General features: G+C 42.1%; 1 protein-coding gene across 4 annotated transcripts in view; it reads left to right on the top strand.

The window, feature by feature from the left end:
- Window positions 1-17667, top strand: part of st3gal2 (ST3 beta-galactoside alpha-2,3-sialyltransferase 2) — a 455559-nt gene that overhangs the window by 410834 nt on the left and 27058 nt on the right. The gene's annotated exons all lie outside the window — the stretch shown is intronic.

Here is a 17667-nt window from a genome sequence, read left to right as displayed (position 1 = left end):
GTGCTTCTGATAGTGCAGCTCTCCCCAGCACTACCATGAAATACCAGCAAAGATTATGTGCTCAAGTCCTAGAGTGGGGATCGAACCTATAATCTTTTGACTCAGGGATTAGAACTGATTCAACCTAAACATACTTAGATCATCATAATTTTCTGACTGAATGTATCATACAGATGTTAAAACTAGCACAGAGTTATTTTTAAAAAGACATAGAAATATTGGAAATGTTCTAATTGAATGAGCAAACAAGTTCAAGAGGCTGAATGGCCTACCCCTGTTCCTATGCAATCTAATGTTTGAAATTACATATGTGATATTAGTAATACATGTATTAAGGCTCCATATAAAATTCCCTTGTCTACTATTATAACCAATGTGTTAACACATCTATTAAACTATCAGGCAAAGATTTTGTACATGTGGCAGCAGATTTGTTATTAAAATGTTGCTTAACATGATTTAAATTGCATTATAAAAATGTTGGGAATACAGAGTAGGTCTGTCAGCTTCTGAAAGGAACATGCAGCTCAAAATTTGTGCTGTGATTAATTCTAATTTAGCTTCATTTCATTAATAAAAAAGCGCCATTTCTTGATTCAGATACAGGCAGACCTATTGTGCATTTTCTGTGTACTTTTGTATTCAAATTTAAAAATCCAGCAAACCCATTTAGAACTATCGTTTGATTGTCCAAGTACATATAATATGATATAACAATACCCTCGCAATACCTAACCCCAGGAAAATAGATCACATGGTTGAAAGATGAGACCAGAATATTTTGTAAACATATGAACATACGAATTAGGAGCAGGAATGGCCCATTCGACCCCTCAAGCCTGCTCCACCATTTAGTAAGATCATGGCTGACCTGATTTAAGTCTCATATTCCTGCCTACCCCCAATAACCTTTCACTCCCTTGCTTATCACGAATCTATCTACTTACGCCTTAAATTAATTCAAGGACTCTGCTTCAACCATCTTTTGAGGGAGATAATTCGAAAGTCTCACAACTCTCTGAAAGAAAAAAAAAATTCTTCATCTCTGTCCTAAATGGGCAACCCCTTATTTTGAAAAAGTGACCCTAAGTTCTAGATTCATCACAAGAGGGATTATCCTTTACACATCCACCCTGTCAAGTCCTCTCCAGATCTTAAATGTTTCAATCATGTTTCAACCTCATACTCTTCTGAACTTCAACAGATACAAGCCTAGCCTATCCAGCCTTTTCTCATAAGAAAACCTGCCCATTCCAGGTATTAATCTAGTAAACCTTCTCTGAACTGCTTCTAATGCATTTACATCTTTTGTTAAATAAGGAGACCAACACTGTACATAGTACTTTAGATGTAATCTCACCAATGCCCTGTATAACTGAAGCTTAACCTCCCTACTCTTGTATTCAATTCCCCTTACAATAAACGATAACATTTTATTAGCTTTGCTAATTATTTGCTACACCTACATAGTAACCTTTTGCAATTCATGCACTAGGATACCCAGATCCCTCTGCATCTCAGAGCTCTGCAATCTCTCACCATTAGATAATATGCCTCTTTTTCATTCATCCAGCCAAAATGGACATCCCCACATTTTCCTACATTATACTCCATTTGCCAGATCTTTGCCCATTCACCTTTGGTAGCCTCCTTACATCCTCTTTACAACTTACTTTTCTACCTATCTTTGTGTCATCAGCAAATTTAGCATATCATACCCTTCATCCAAATCATTTATATAAATTGTAAAGAATTGAGGCCCCAGCACAGATCCCAGTGGCACACCACTCATCACATCCTGCCAACCAGAAAATGAGCCATTTATGTCTAGTTTCTGTTTCCTGTTAGCTAACTAATCCTCTATCCATGCCAATTTTTTAACCCCTACACCATGAGCTTTTATTTTCTGCAATAACCTTTGATGATGCACCTTATCAAATGCCTTCTGAAAATCTAAATACAGTACATCCACCAGTTCCCCTTTATCCGCAACCCACGTTACTTCTTCAAAGAATTCCAATAAATTGGTTAAACATGATTTCCCTTTCACAAAAGCATGTTGACTCTGCCTGGTTAATTTGAATTTATCTGAGTATTCTGTTATAACATATTTAATCATAGCTTCTAACATATTCCCTGTGACAGATGTTAAACTAACTGACCTAAAGTTTCCTGCTTTCTGTCTCCCTCCCTTTTTGAATAAAGAAGTTACATTAGCTATTTTCCAATCTAATGGAACATTCTCCGAATCTAGGGAGTTTTGGAAATTAAAACCAACACATCAACTATTTCACTAGCCACTTCTTTTAAGACCCGAGGAGGAAATCCATCAGGACCCAGGGACCTGTCAACCCGCAGTTCCAACGATTTGCTAAATAACATTTCCCTGGTGATTGTAATTTTCATGAGTTTTTCCCTCCCTTCCAATTCCTAATTTACAGCTATTCTTGGAATGTTACTTATACCCTCTATAGTGAAGACCGATGCAAAATACCTGTTCAATTCACCTTCCATCTTCTTATTTTCCATAATTAATTCCCCAAGCTCACTGTCTATAGGACCAATGTTCACTTTGTTAACTCTTCTTTTTTAAATATCTAAAGAAACTCCTACTGTCTGTCTTTATATTTCTAGCTAGCTTTCTCTTGTACTCTAATTTTTCCCTCCTTATTAATCTTTTAGTCATTCTCTGTTGTTTTTTATATTCTGTCCAATCTTCTGATCTGCCACCCATCTTTGCATAATTATATGCTTTTTCTTTAAGTTTGATACTATCTTTAGCTTTTTTTAGGTAACCACAGATGGTGAATCCTCCCTTTGGAATTTTTCTTTCTTGTTGGAATCTATCTATTCTGAAAAATCTCCTTAGATGTCTGCCACTGGATCTCTATTGACCTACCCCTTAACCTAAATTACCAGTTCACTTTCGCTAGCTCTGCTTTCATGCCCACATAATTGCCCTTATTTAAGTTTAAAACACTAGTGTTAGACCCAGTCTTCTCTCTCTCAAACTGATTGTAAAATTCAATCATATTATGATCACTGCTGCCTAGAGGCGCCTTCACTATGAGGTCAAGGTGTCAGCTGTGGCTCAGTTCATAGCACCCTCGCCTTTGAATCAGAGGGTTGTGGGTTCATGTCCCACTCCCGGAAAACCAAGAACTGTGATTGTACTCGAAAGAGTTGCAATCTGTGACTGTTGATAACTCGAAAGAGTTTCACTATGAGGTCATTAATTAATCCTATCTCATTGCACAATACCAGGTCCAGTGTAGCCTGCTCTCTGGTTGGCTCCAGAATGTGCTGATCTAAGAAATTGTCTTGAAAACATTCTATTAATTTGTCATCTATGCTACCTTTACCCACCTGGTTGTTCCAGTCTATATGTAGATTAAAATCCCCCATGATAATCGCTGTACCTTTCTGACAAGCTCCCACTATTTCTTCTTTGATACCTCGTCCTACCATGTGATTACTGTTAGGGGGCTTGTACACCACTCCCACAAATGACCTCGCCTTTATCATTCCTCACCTCTACCCAAACCACTTCTATATCCTGGTTTCCTGCACTTAGGCCATCCTTCTCTAATGAGTTAATGTCATTTTTAATTAACAGAGCCACCCCTCCACCTTTTCCTAACTTCTTATCCTTCCTACAAGTCACAAACCCTTCAATGCTCAGGTCCCAGTCTATCCCATCCTGTAGCCATGTCTCTGTAATGACTGTTATATTGTACTTATTTATCTCTATTTGCACCATTAGTTCACCTGTTTTGTTTCAAATGTTACATGCATTCAGATACAGAGCCTTAAGTTTTGGCAATTTATTATTTTTGTAACCTCTAGCCTTATCTATTGGTTTACTCTTAGACTTGTATTCTCTGTCCCTTCCTGTCATGATCTGTTTATCATTTCCCAAATTAATACCTTCCTCTCTTACCTTGCCTCTACTCTTTAATTTACCACATCTTCCCACATTTGATCCCTTGCCCCCACGAGTTAGTTTAAAAGCCTTTCTACTTCCCTAGTTATGCGATTCGCAAGAACACTCGCCCCAGCGCGGTTTGGGTGTAGACCGTCCCAACAGTACAGCCCCCACTTTATCCCAGAACTGGTGCCAGTGCCCCACGAACCAGGACCCACTTCTCCCACACCAGTCTTAGAGCCATGCATTCATCTTTCTAATCCCCTTTGCCCTATGCCAATTTGCTCATGGTTCAGGTAATAATCTAGAACCTTTGAGCTTCTGCTTCTTAATTTGGTACCTAACTCCTCATACTGACTATGCAGAACCTCTTTCCTTGTCCTACCTATGTCATTGGTACTTAAATGAACCACGATGACTGGACCCTCCCCCTCCCACTGCAAGTCCCTCTCCAGTCCTGAGCAGATGTCCCGAACCCTGGCACTGGGCAGGCAACACAGCCGTCTGGACTCTCACTCTTTGCTTCAGAGAACAGTGTCAATCCCCCTCACTATACTGTGCCCCACTATCACTATATTCCTGTTTGCTCACCCCTCTTGAATGGCTTCCTGTACCATGCTGTTCATCCACCTTCTAGACCTTAGCTTTCGTCCACACAGGTTGTGAGCACCTCAAACCTGTTTGAGAATTGCAAAGCCTGAGGCTCGTCAACTACTGTCTGCTCAGTCCCTTTACCTGCCTCACTGACAGTCACGTCCTCCTGTCCCTCACTGCTGACCAAAACAAACAACCCTATTCTAAGAGATGTGACCGTCTTCTAGAACAAGGTGCCCAGGTATTTCTCACCCTCCCTTATGTTACGTAGTGTCTGCAGTTTGGCTTCCAGACCAATAATCCTGATCTGGAATTCCTTTAGCTGCTTACGCTTTCTGCAGACCTGTTTGTCCTGGATCACCTTGGTGTCTAAACGCATCCACATTCCACAGCTGCAACATAACATCTGTCCTGCCATTGTTACTTATGTTATTTAGTTAATTTAATTGAATTACTTTTTTAAATAACTTAGAGTACTTCCTATGTATGCTATAATTTATTGTGTTTATTAACTGCTAGTACCACTGACAACTAAAAGTTACACGCTTCTTAACTACACAGGTATGTGTTTTAGGTGTTTAATTATTTAATTTTAATTTTAAAGTTTTAGTTCTCTGTTATTTATAGATTTACCTTAGCCCCTGTGTCCTAAGCTGGCTATTAACATACTGTCCCTAACACTAAGCACTTACTGACCAATCAACTTACTATCAACTTACAAAAGTACAGTGCCAATACTATTTTAAACCCTAGGAACAGAATAAACCGTAACCACTTACTAGATACTCACCAGATACTCGCTAAACAGCTAGCTTCTTCTCCAACCAATCGATTTGCTTCTTTGCTGTGATGCCACTATTTATTTTCTCACGCTGTTTTCAATCTCCTGACAGCCTTTCCACTCCAGGTGTTTTCAGACTCCCCACTGCCTCTCCACTCGTGCAATTCCCCACTCTACCATTACCACCAAGCCAGGGGATCAACCCTGGTTCAATGAAGAGTTCAGGAGGAGCAGAACCAGGCATAAAAATGAGGAGTCAACCTGTTGAAGCTTAACAACACAGCAGTACTTGGGTGCTTAGCAGCATAAGCAGCAAGTGATAGACAGGGCTAAGCGATTCTACAACCAACGGATCAAATCTAAGCTCTGCAGTCCTACCATATCCAGTCATGAATAGTGTTGGACAATAAAAAAAAACCACTGGAGGAAGAGGCTCCAAAAATATTCCCATCCTCAATGATGGAGGAGCCCAGCACATCAGTGCAAAAGATAAGGCTGAAGCATTCGCAGCAATCTTCAGCCATAAGTGCCGAGTAGATGATCCATCTCGGCCTCCTCCGGGGGTCCCCAGCATCCTTCAGCCAATTCAATTCACTCCACGTGATATCAAGAAGCAGCTGAAGTCATTGGACACTGCAAAGGCTATGGGCCCTGACAACATTCCAGCAATAATACTGAAGACTTGTGCTCCAGAACTTTCTGTGCCCCTAGCCAAACTGTCCCAGTACAGCTGCAACATTGGCATCTACCCGACAATGTGGAAAATTGCCCAGGTATGTCCTTTACACAAAAAGCAGGACAAATCTTACCTGACCAATGACCACCCCATCAGTCTACTCCCGATCATCAGTAAAGTGATGGAAGGGGTCATCAATGGTGCTATTAAGTGGTACTTGCATAGGAATAACCTGCTCACTGATGCTCAGTTTGGGCCCTGTTGAGGCCAATCAGCTCCAGACTTCAACACAGTCTTGGTTCAATCATGGATAAAAGAGCTGAACTCCAGAGGTGAGGTGAGAGTGACTGCCCTCGACATAAAGGCAGCTTTTGACCAAGTGTGGATCAAGGAGTCCTAATAAAGCTGGAGTCAATGGGAATCAGGGGGAAAACTCTCTGCTGGTTGGAGTCATACCTAGCACAAAGGAAGATGGTTGCTGTTGTTGGAGGTCAATCATCTCAGTTCCAGAGCATCACTGCAGGAGTTCCTCAGGGTAGTGTCCTAGGCCCAGCCATCTTCAACTGCTTCATTAATGACCTTCCTTCCATCATAAGGTCAGAAGTGGCGATGTTCACTGATGATTGCACATCAGCACCATTTGCAATTCCTCAGATACTGAAGCAGTCCCTGTCCAAATGCAGCAAGACCTGGACAATATCCAGGCTTGGGCTGACAAGTGGCAAGTAACATTCGCGTCATACAAGTGTCAGTTAATGACCATCCCCAACAGGAGAGAATCTAACCATCGCCCCTTGATATTCAATAGCATTAACATCACTGAATCCCTGGCTATCAACATCCTGGGGTTACCATTGACCAGAAAGGGAACTGCTCTAACCACATAAATACTGTGACTACAAGAGCAGGTCAGAGTCTCGGAATACTGTGAAGAGTAACGCACCCACTGACTTCCCAAAGCCTGTCCACCATCTGCAAGATTCAAGTCAGGAGTGTGATGGAATACTCTCCACTTGCCTGGATGAGTACAGCTCCAACAACACTCAAGAAGCTTGACACCATCCAGGACAAAGCAGCCCGCTTGATTGACACCCCTTCCAAAAACATTCACTCCCTCTATCATTGATGAACAGTGGCAGCAGTGTGTATCATCTACAAGATGCACTGCAGAAACTCACCAAGGCTCCTTAGGCAGCACCTTCCAAACCCACAGCCGCTACCATCTAGAAGGACAATGGCAGCAAAAATATGGGAAAATTACCACCTGGCAGTTCCCCTCTAAGCCACTCATGATCTTGACATAGAAATATATCGCTGTTCCTTAATTGTCGCTGGGTCAAAAATCCTGGAATTCCCTCCCTAAAAGCATTGTGAGTGCACCTACAGCACAGGGTCTGTAGCGGTTCAAGAAGCAAGCTCACCAACACGTTCTCAAGGGCAATTAGGGTTGGGCAATAAATGCTGGCCTAGCCAGTGATGCCTACGTCCCACAAATTAATTTTAAAAATCTCCCGACTGCCTCTCCACTCACGCTGTTTTCAGACCCCCGACTGCCTCTCCGCTCACACTGTTTTCAGACCCCCGACTGCCTCTCCACTCACGCTGTTTTCAGACCCCCAACTCCCTGTCTACTCACAGTGTTTTCAACCTCCGGACTGCCTCTCCACTCCCGGTGCTTTCAACCTCCGGACTGCCTCTCCTCTCGCGCTGTTTTCAATCTCCTGACAGCCTCTATTCTCGCGCTGTTTTCAGACTCCTGACTACCTCTCCACTCGCAATGTTTTCAATCTCCTGACAGCCTCTCCACTCGCGCTGTTTTCAATCTCCTGACTGCCTTTCCTCACGCACTGCTTTCAATCTCCTGATTGCCTTTCCTCTCGCGCTGTTTTCAATCTACCAACTGCCTCTCCTCTCTCACTGTTTTCAATCTCCTGACTGCCCCTCCTCTCGCGCTGTTTTCAATCTACCAACTGCCTCTCCTCTCGCGCTGTTTTCAATCTACCAACTGCCTCTCCTCTCACGCTCTTTTCAGACTCCTGACTGTCCCTCCACTTGTGCTGTTTTCAATCTCCCGACTGCCTCTCTACTCCCACTGTTTTCAGACTCCCGACTCACAACGAGGAAGATGCAGGGTTTCCATCCCCGCACGTGTGCCTGCAAGGGTTCATGCTTAATTGTACCTCTGATACTCCTCTTGACAATAACAGCAATCCATTAACGTGTTATCTCTGAACATAGCATGGTCATTTATTGCATGCAGGCTATATCTCATAACCAGGTGCACTCTTCCCTGTCCACTGGATTATCAGCTGCACTTTACAACTCAGTGCAGTTTTAGGGCTATTATGCTTATCTGACTGAATGAGACCATTACTCATTCTCCTGTGGAAACCGTTCTGACTGAAATGGATTGCGTAGTGATTTTATGCTAATAAGACTGTGCCTCTGCTGCATGTGAGATGTGTGTCTCCTCCTGTGTAGGGTTGGATATAATGGCATTGTTTTTAACTGGGGCATATTCACTTTTTCACCAGAGAGAATTGGTCTGAACTTTAACTAGTCAAAATTAAGAAATGAAGTTGTAGTTAGGGAATAAAGCAATTTGGGTGATTTCTGTATTATATTTTTATCTGACTTTAGATAGACAAGCCAAATGTGTTTCTGAAATTCACTGCAGTGGCATCCCAAAAGCTGTTTTTATATATTTTTCTTTTGGATTCCAAGAGCCAACTATCTATAGCTCACTGCAATCTGATGACCAAGGCAACACTGGGTATACATGTTGCCAGGCTAAAAAAACACTGAACTAACAGTGGGCAATGGCTCACAGATGTGGTAATTTTCTGTATAATATGCTGCTTGCAAATAAATTCGAGTACCAGTGTTAGCCTGAACATAATGGTCTCAATGTGTCTTATTTAATACCATTTAGAAAAGACTGAATACACAAATTAGCAAAATAATAAAACAACAATCTTAAACTGACACGATTTTTTAATTTGTTAATTCATTTAATCATTTATTATTCATTATTACTTTACTTGTACATATCAATAACCTGACACTCAGTTTGGGTTCCGCCAAGGCCACTCAGCTCCTGATCTCATTACAGCCTTGGTCCAAACATGGACAAAAGAGCTGAACTCCAGGAGCGAAGTGAAAGTGACTGTCCTTGATATCCAGGCATCATTTGACATCATGGAGCCCTGGCAAAATTGAAGTTAATGGGAATCAGTGGGGGGGAAACTCTTCACTGATTGGAGTCATACCTGGCACAAAGGAAGGTGGTTGTTGTTGTTAGAGGCCAATCATCTCAGCCTCAGGACATCGTGCAGGAGTTCCTCAGGGTAGTTTCCTAGATCATCTTCAGCTGCTGCTTCCCTCCATCATAAGGTCAGAACTGAGGATATTCACTGATGATTGGACAATATTCAGTACCATTCACTACTCAGATACTGAAGAAGCCCATGTATATATGCAGCAAGACCTGCACAACATTTAGGCTTGGGCAGATAAGTGGCAAGTAATATTCACATCACACAAGTGCAGACAATAACCATCTGCAACGAGACAGAATCTAACCATCTCCCCTTGACATTCAATGCATTACCATCGCTTAATTCCCCACTATCAACACCCTGGGTGTACCCATTGCCCAAAAACTAAACTGCACCAGCCTTGTAAATACTGTGGCTATAATAGCAGGTCAGAGACTAGAATTCTGAGGTGAGTAACTCATCGCCTAAGCCTATCCAGTGGCTTCAAGATATAAGTCAGGAGTGTGATGGAATACTCGCCACTTGCCTGGATGAATGCAGCTCCTCAACACTCAAGAAGCTCAACATCAGCCTGTTGGGTCTGCATTCTATCCACCAATGTAAGCATTCAATGTACACATTTTTTTGGCAGGAGTGTGTACCATATACAAGCTGCACTGCAGCAACTCACAAAGGCTCCTTCGACAGCACCTTCCAAACCTGCGACCTCGACCACCTAGAAGGAAAAGAGCAGCAGGTGCCTGGGAACACCATTATCTGCACGTTCCCCTCCAAGCCACACACCATCCTGACTTGGAACTATATTACCATCCCTTCAATGTTGCTGGATCAAAACCTGGAAGTCCCTTTGCTAACAGCACTGTGGGAGTATACACATCAGATGGACTGCAGCAGTTCAAAAAGGCGGTTCACCATCACCTTCTCAAGCCCATATAGGGATGGGCAAGAAATGTTGGCCTTGCCAGCAACGCCACATCCCATAAAAGAAGAAAAAATTGTGAGCATCGCTGGCAATGCTGGATTACCCATCCATAATTGCTGTTGAAAAAATTGTGGTGAGCCACCTTCTTGAACCATAGCAGGTGGTGCTGTTTGACACACTGACAATGAAGAAACTGTGATATAATTCCAAATCAGGATAGTGTGTGGGGGAGACCTTGGAGGTGGTAGTGTTCCCATGCCACTGCTACCCTTGTCTTTCTGATAGTAGAGGGTGCAGGTTTGGAAGCTACTGATGAAGGAGCCTTGGTGAGTTTTTGCAGTACATCTTGTAAATGATACACAATGCTACCACTGAGTGCCAGCGATGGAGGGAGTGAATGTTTATGGTGGTGAATGGGGTACCAGTCAAGCAAGCTGCTTTGTGCTGTATGGTGTTGAGCTTCTTGAATGTTGTTGGAGCTGCACTCGTTCAGCCAAGTGGAGAGCATTCTATCACGCTTCTGACTTGCACCTTGTAGATGGTGAAGAGTCTTTGGGGAATCAGGGATGAGTTACTCACCACAGAACTCCCAGCCACTGACCTGCTCCTGTAGCCACAATATTTATATGGCTAGTCCAGTTAAGGTTTTGATCAATGGCGAACCCCAGGCTGTTGATGGTGGAGGATTCAGTGATGGCAATGCTGTTGAATGGCAAGGAGAGACGGTTAGATCATCTCTTGTTGGAAATTGTCACTGCCTGGTACTTGTATGGCGCAAATGTTATTTACCACTTATCAGATTGAGCTTGAATGTTGTCCAACTTTATGCTGCATATGAACACAGACTGCTTCATTATCTGAGGAATTAAAAATAGGACTATACACTGTGCAATCATCAGCAAGCATCCCCACTCTGAACTTCTGATGGAGGGCAGGTCATTGATGAGGCAACTGTAGCTGGTTGGGCCTAGGATACAACCCTGAAAAACTCCTGCAGTGATGTCTTGGGATTGAGATGATTGACCGCCAAGAACCACAACCATCTTCCTTTGTGCTAGTTATGACTCCAAACAGTGGAGAGATTTCCACCTGATTTCCATTGACATTAATTTTACTAGAGCTCCTTGAGTGTGGTCACTAGGTCAATTGCTGCCTTGGTGTCAAGGGCAGCCACTCTCACCTCACCTACAGAATTCAGCTCTTTTGCCCATGTTTGGACCAAGGCTGTAATGAGGTCAGGAGCTGAGTGGCCCAAACAGAACCCAAACTGAGCATCAGTGAGCAGGAGCTGGTTGCAGATTTATCAATTGTGTGGATTGGGTTTGCTGTGAAGTTTGGTCTTTTTTATAAATTTCTTTTTTATTAAAGTTTGAAAAAAGAATATATAATAGTGAAGAAATAATAATTTAATAATAAATAATATGGACTTCACCCTCGAGTCTTAAAAGAAATGACATGTGAAATAGTTGATGTGTTGGTTTTAATTTTCCAAAATTCCCCAGATTTGGGGAAGGTTCCATTAGATTGGAAAATAGTGAATGCAACTTCTTTAATCAAAAAGGGAGGGAGACAGAAAGCAGGAAACTACAGGCCAAGTTTGCATAACATCTGTCATAGGGAAAATTTTAGAAGCTATTATTAAAGATGTAATAGCAGGGCACTTCGAAAAATTAATCATAATCAGGCAGAGTCCACATGGGTTTGTGAAAGTGAAATCATGTTTAACCAATTTATTGGAGCTCTTTGAAGAAGTATAGTATGCTGTGGATAATGCTGAAATGGTGGATATACTGTATTTAGACATCCAGACGGCATTTGATAAGTGCCACACTAAGATTATTACAAATAATAAAAGCCCATGGTACAGAAGTTACATATTGGCAAAGCTAGCCAACGGGAAACAGAAGGTAGGCATAAATGGGTCTTTTTCTGGTTGGCAAGATGTAACGAGTTGTGTGCCACAGGGATCAGTGCTGGGGCCTCAACTTTTTACAATTTATATAAATGACTTGGGTGAAGGGACCGAAGGTATGGTTGCTAAATTTGCTGATGACACAAAGATAGGTAGCATAGTAAGATGCGAAGAGGGCACAAGGAGGCTACAAAGGGATATAGATATTTTAAGTAAGTTGGCAAAGAACTGGTACATCGAGTATTTCTACCACAGAAGGCTGTGGATGCCAAGTCATTGAATATATTCAATAAGGAAATAGATAGATTTCTGGACTCTAAAGGTGTCAAAGGGTGTGGGGAGAGCACAGGGGTACGGTGTTGAAATAGAGGATTAGCCATGATCATATTGAATGGCGGAGCAGACTCAAAGGGCCAAATGACCTACTCCTGCTCCTATTTTCTATGGGCAGGATTTTTCACATGGCAGGCAGGCTGGGCGGGGACGGGCGCGGAGCCGATCACTGCCTGCGATTGGCTCCGCACTGCCATTTTATGTGGACAGGCCAATTAAGGCCCACCCAGCGTAATATGCAACCGGTAGTGCTTAGCGCTACCTGTGCGGGCAGGGGGAGGAGGGAGAGTCGGGGCCAGCACTCTTTCGCACATGACTGTGTCATTTGAGTTGGGACATGTTTTTATATTTATGAAAAATTATTTATTTATTTAATAAAAGCTTCAGGAAACCTCATCCCGCTCGTGGATGAGGTTTCCTGAAAAACGCGAAGGCCGCTTGGGCTTTTCGCCTGCCTGCCAACCTTAAAATTGGTTGGGCAGCGTTCACAAGTGCTTCAATTAATTCCTTAATTGCCTTAAGAGCCCGTTTACATTTTGGTAGGCGCGCAGCTGACTCCTGCGCACGCCCACTGAATGAAATATCGCAATGGTGCATGGTGACGTTGGGACGCACGCCTGACGTCATCGCGTGTCATTTTACGGGTTGGTGTGTCCGGCCCACCCCTGCAGGCCAACTGAAATATTTTGCCCTTTGTTTCTATATTTAATGTGGGAATAAGTGAAATTGACCATTTTGTCAGGAAAAATAAAAAGAAGCATATTTTCTAAATGGTGAGAGATTGCAGAGTTCTGAGATGCAGAGGGATCTGGGTGTCCTAGTGCATGAATCACAAAAGGCTAGTATGGAGGCACAGAAGCAATTAGGAAAGCTGGTAGAATGTTCTCATTTATTGCAAGGGGAATTGAATACAAAAGTAGGGAAGTTATGCTTCAGTTATACAAGGCATGCGTTGGTAGCAGTTCAGAGAGGAATCACAGTGGCAGCAGTGTGTATCATCTACAAGATGCACTATAGGAACTCATCAAGACTCCTTAAACAGCACATTACAAACCTAACTCTGAAGTAGAGTCATACGGACCCGAAACATTAACTCTGTTTCTCTCTCCACAGATGCTGCCAGACCTGCTAAGTTTTTCCAGCACTTTCTGTTTTTATTTCAGATTTCCAGCGTCCGCAGTATTTTGCTTTAACCTTACAAACCCACGACTGCTACCACCCAAAAGGACAAGGGCAGCAGATAGATGGGAACACCACCACCTGGAAGTTCCCTTCCAAGCCAATCACCATCCTGACTTGGAAATACACTGCTGTTCCTTCACTGTTGCTGGGTCAAAACCCTGGAATCCCTGCCTAACAGCACTGTGTGTGTACCTACACCACATGGACTGCAGCAGTTCAAGAAGGCAGCTCACCACCACCTTCTCAAGGGCAATTAGTGGTGGCCCATAAATGCTGGCCTGACCAGCGATGCCCACATCCTATCCCATGAGTGAATAAGAAAAATGTCCATCACCAAGAATGGCACAGTAGCATCACTACAGCTTGTAGGAGTGATCCTTGCAAAGGGCCTCTGTTAATCTCCTTACATGACAAGAATCCCACATTGTTGCTACACAATTATCCAGCTGGGGTGAATGACCTATTTCTGTGCTGTAATCCCTATGTAATTCTTTGCAGTCGTTATTCTGGTAGCACAATAACTCATTCATGGCAAGCATAATGGTACAAATTTCATGGGGTTCAGTCTGCTTATGGAAACTGCCCTACTGCAGTTTCAATTCAATTCAATTCAAATTAAAAGTATTGGTGTAGACCAGTGGCAATGATACACAGGGATCAGGTGCAGCAAATAATGTGAGAACAAACAAGGATGAATCACACAGATTCTCCCAAGTTGCTGAAAGTATTGAGCCTTGGCCATTTCTCTGAGCTGCTTGACTTGTTTAAGATGCAACTAAAGCACTCAGGGAACAGCTGTTACCAATAGCAACATGTCTCTTTGAGGTTGTTGTTGCTGAGGTAGTGATACCATCATGTGAGTCTGTTTGCAAAGCTCTAATTAACAAGAAGCACTGAAAGTCCTTTATTCCTTTCCGTTTCTTGCAAGTGAAAAAAGCAAAGAATATCTGGGAAGGCAGTTCCAACATTTGACTCGCGTGCATCAGCTCACTAATTTAAATGCTAGGACTGCCAAAAAATGGTGTGTGAAGTGAGGGGAACATGCAGAGGAGAAGAGAAAATAAATGAGGGAGGGAAATGTGTTAGCTCCTGGACCATTTTGAACCCAACAGTTTAATTTCGGGGGTGTCTGTTGAATCATTTGGACAATAAAAGCCCAGTTTCAAATTTCTGCATTTTATAAAATGCTGGCCTAAGGTTGCCAACTCTGCTTGGATATATTCCCAGAGACTTCCCATGCCTTGTATAATCAAACAGCCTTTTTACTCATTTCCAATGTTTCAATAATTAATAAAATAAAAGAATTCAAAGAATATGAACAAGAATATTTTTAAAGCTCCTATGATTTTTCTCCTGGTTTGCTCGCAGCTGTGTCCTGGAAATTAATTTTCAATTCCTGGAGACTCCAGGACAATCCTGGAGAGTTGGCAACCGTATTTCCCTTTCTTAATGGCAAAGCATGTGTAATCAGGTTGAACATAAATGTGTTCAATACATGTTCATGATCTGCACCACCCTTTTTGACTGGGCAAAGGGTGACAGCACCAGGGGGAAAAGAGACTGATCATAGCTTCGTTCTCCAACTCAAAGAGACTCCAAGCATATGCGTAGAATTCCTCAGTCCCAGTCACAAAAACTCTGTTTCAGACTCAACTTTGGGCACAGATAGGGATCCAAACAGATTAACACACACACACTCACACTGACACTCACACACACACTCACAATGACACACACACACTCACATGCACTCACTCACTCACTTCCTAACATTGGGCTAATAGTGGAAATTGATAGCTTTTTCTGGTGATGCTCAGAAAACTTAAAATAATGATGATGTAAATCACAGAGATTGCATTATTGTGGTAAGAGTAGAGTCCCAGAGATAGTTTGCACCAGGTCATCATGTATAACATTTATAAAGACCAATCATTCAAAATCAACAAAGAGCAGTCTTTACAAGCTCTGATGTATTTTTCTCAAGATGAGGTGTTTCTGTGGAAACTAGGTTATCGGTATTTCTCATAAGGAATGGAAAATTGACAGATTAATGTTTCAGCTGTGTCGCTGTTCCCTGCCTATTTCAGCAAAGGGTCATGTTCTTTTCTTCTTTTTCTCTCTTTATTTCTGTTGTCAAGGGAACATGAGCAACTGTCATGCTGAATTCATGTTTTCTTCAACCAATATGCTCAAATTCTCACATTTTTGTATATTTATATAATTGTGCCAAAATATAGACATGTCAGTCTAATGTGTATTAATATTCTGAACATAAGTAACTGATACATCATTATATATAAGTCACTATAAGTCACTAAGGAATAAGTCACTAGCTGAAGCATTTCGAAGCATTTAGATGAACAATATGTAGAATAACATACATCAGCATGTGTTACAGGCTGCAATCTAATCAAAATGTTAGGATGGTTTATTTATACAGAATAATAATAAGTACCCAGGAGTGATTGAAGCTGGAAATTTATCCATGAGGTGTAATGGTTTGTATGTAGAATAACAGATGCTTCAAGTGAGTTCCAGGCTAGAATCTAATTGAGGGGTTGAGATGGTCCATATATTGAACAATTGATACCCAGGGTGAGCTACAGGCTAGAATCAAATCAAGGGATTCAAATTGTTTATTTATGAAATAATAGATATATAGGAGTGAATCCCAGGTGGAATATAATTGAGAGGATCAAATGATTTATGTATGGAAATACAATGATTCTTGAGAGTGAGTTACAGACTGGAATCTAATTGAGGGATGCAGATGGTTTATATATAGAATAATGGATATTTGGGAATATGTTACAAACTGGAATCTAATCGAAGGATTCAGATGGTTTAAATGATAACTGAGAGTGAGTTACAGGCTGAAATCTAATGAAGGGAGCGGGACTGTTGGAGGTTTATATCTAAAATAATGGATCTTCAGGAGTGAGTTACAGACTGGAATCTAATCAAGGGGTTAGATGGTTTATATATAGAATACTGGACATCTTAAAGTATGTCACTAACACAAATCTAATCGAGGGGTCCTGATGGTTTATATATAGAATAATGGATATCCAGGCATGAGATTTCAATCAAGAGGTTCAGACGGTTTATATATAGATTAATGGGTACCCAGGAGTGAGTTACAGACTGGAATCTAATCGAGAGATTCAGATGGTTTATATATAAAATAATGGATACCCGGCAGTGAGTTACAGGCTGGAAATAATCAAGGGGTTCAGGTGGTTTATATGTAGAAAAATGGATACCTGGGAAAGTTTCAGACAGGAAGGAGGAAAGAAAGAACATTGAACAGAAGATAGTAGGTGGAAGAAAAGACCAAGAGTTGAAGAGTGATGCAGAAAAGGAAAGAGGGGAAGAAGAGAAGAATGAAAGATAGAAGGATGGGAAGGAAGGGGATAAGGCAGGGGAGAGAAAGAGACTGTAAGAGTGGGGAAGAGTCGGATGTTAAGAAATTGGAGAGGCAGACCAGGTTGGGGACAGGAGCACAAAGGTCGAGGAACAACCTCAAGAGAGGGAGGGATCCCCTTCCCTTGAACAGGCAAGGAATTTCATCATAGCAGAGAGGACCAGTGTTACAGAGAGTTCCCTCCCCTATCGCAATCCAATGTGTTGCAACAAAGTTGGAATTTTGACCCTATGGAACAGGAGGTTCTAACCAGAGGGACTATTGTGCTATTCTGTGTGTGTATATGGGCTGTGGGGAGAGTGGTTGTTGTGGGTCAGAGAAAAGGATTGTTTTGTGTCTGCAGTAGGGGAGGAGAAAAGAGAGTCTAATTTTCTGCTCAATCACAGACATTTCTCTGCTTTTTGGGTGTGGGATAAGGGCCTATTTTTCTGCTCAGTAAATTTGGAGAATATTGTGTTTTTCTGTTGGGGAAGGGGTGGGGGCTATTTTTCTGCTGGAGGTTCAAAAGACAGATATTTCTACTCAGTGGGCAGTAATAGGCCTCAAGCACTTTGCCCAAGTGGCCATTCTTAGATGGTACACACTGCTCCACTGTGTGTCGGTGGTGGAGGGATAAAATGTTTGTGGATGGGGTGCCAAT

This window comes from Cetorhinus maximus, chromosome 6 (assembly GCF_964194155.1).
Source record: "Cetorhinus maximus chromosome 6, sCetMax3.hap1.1, whole genome shotgun sequence".
Taxonomy (NCBI): Eukaryota; Metazoa; Chordata; class Chondrichthyes; order Lamniformes; family Cetorhinidae; genus Cetorhinus; species Cetorhinus maximus.
Note: the sequence above shows the minus strand (reverse complement) of the source record. Positions and strands in the feature narration are given on the sequence as shown.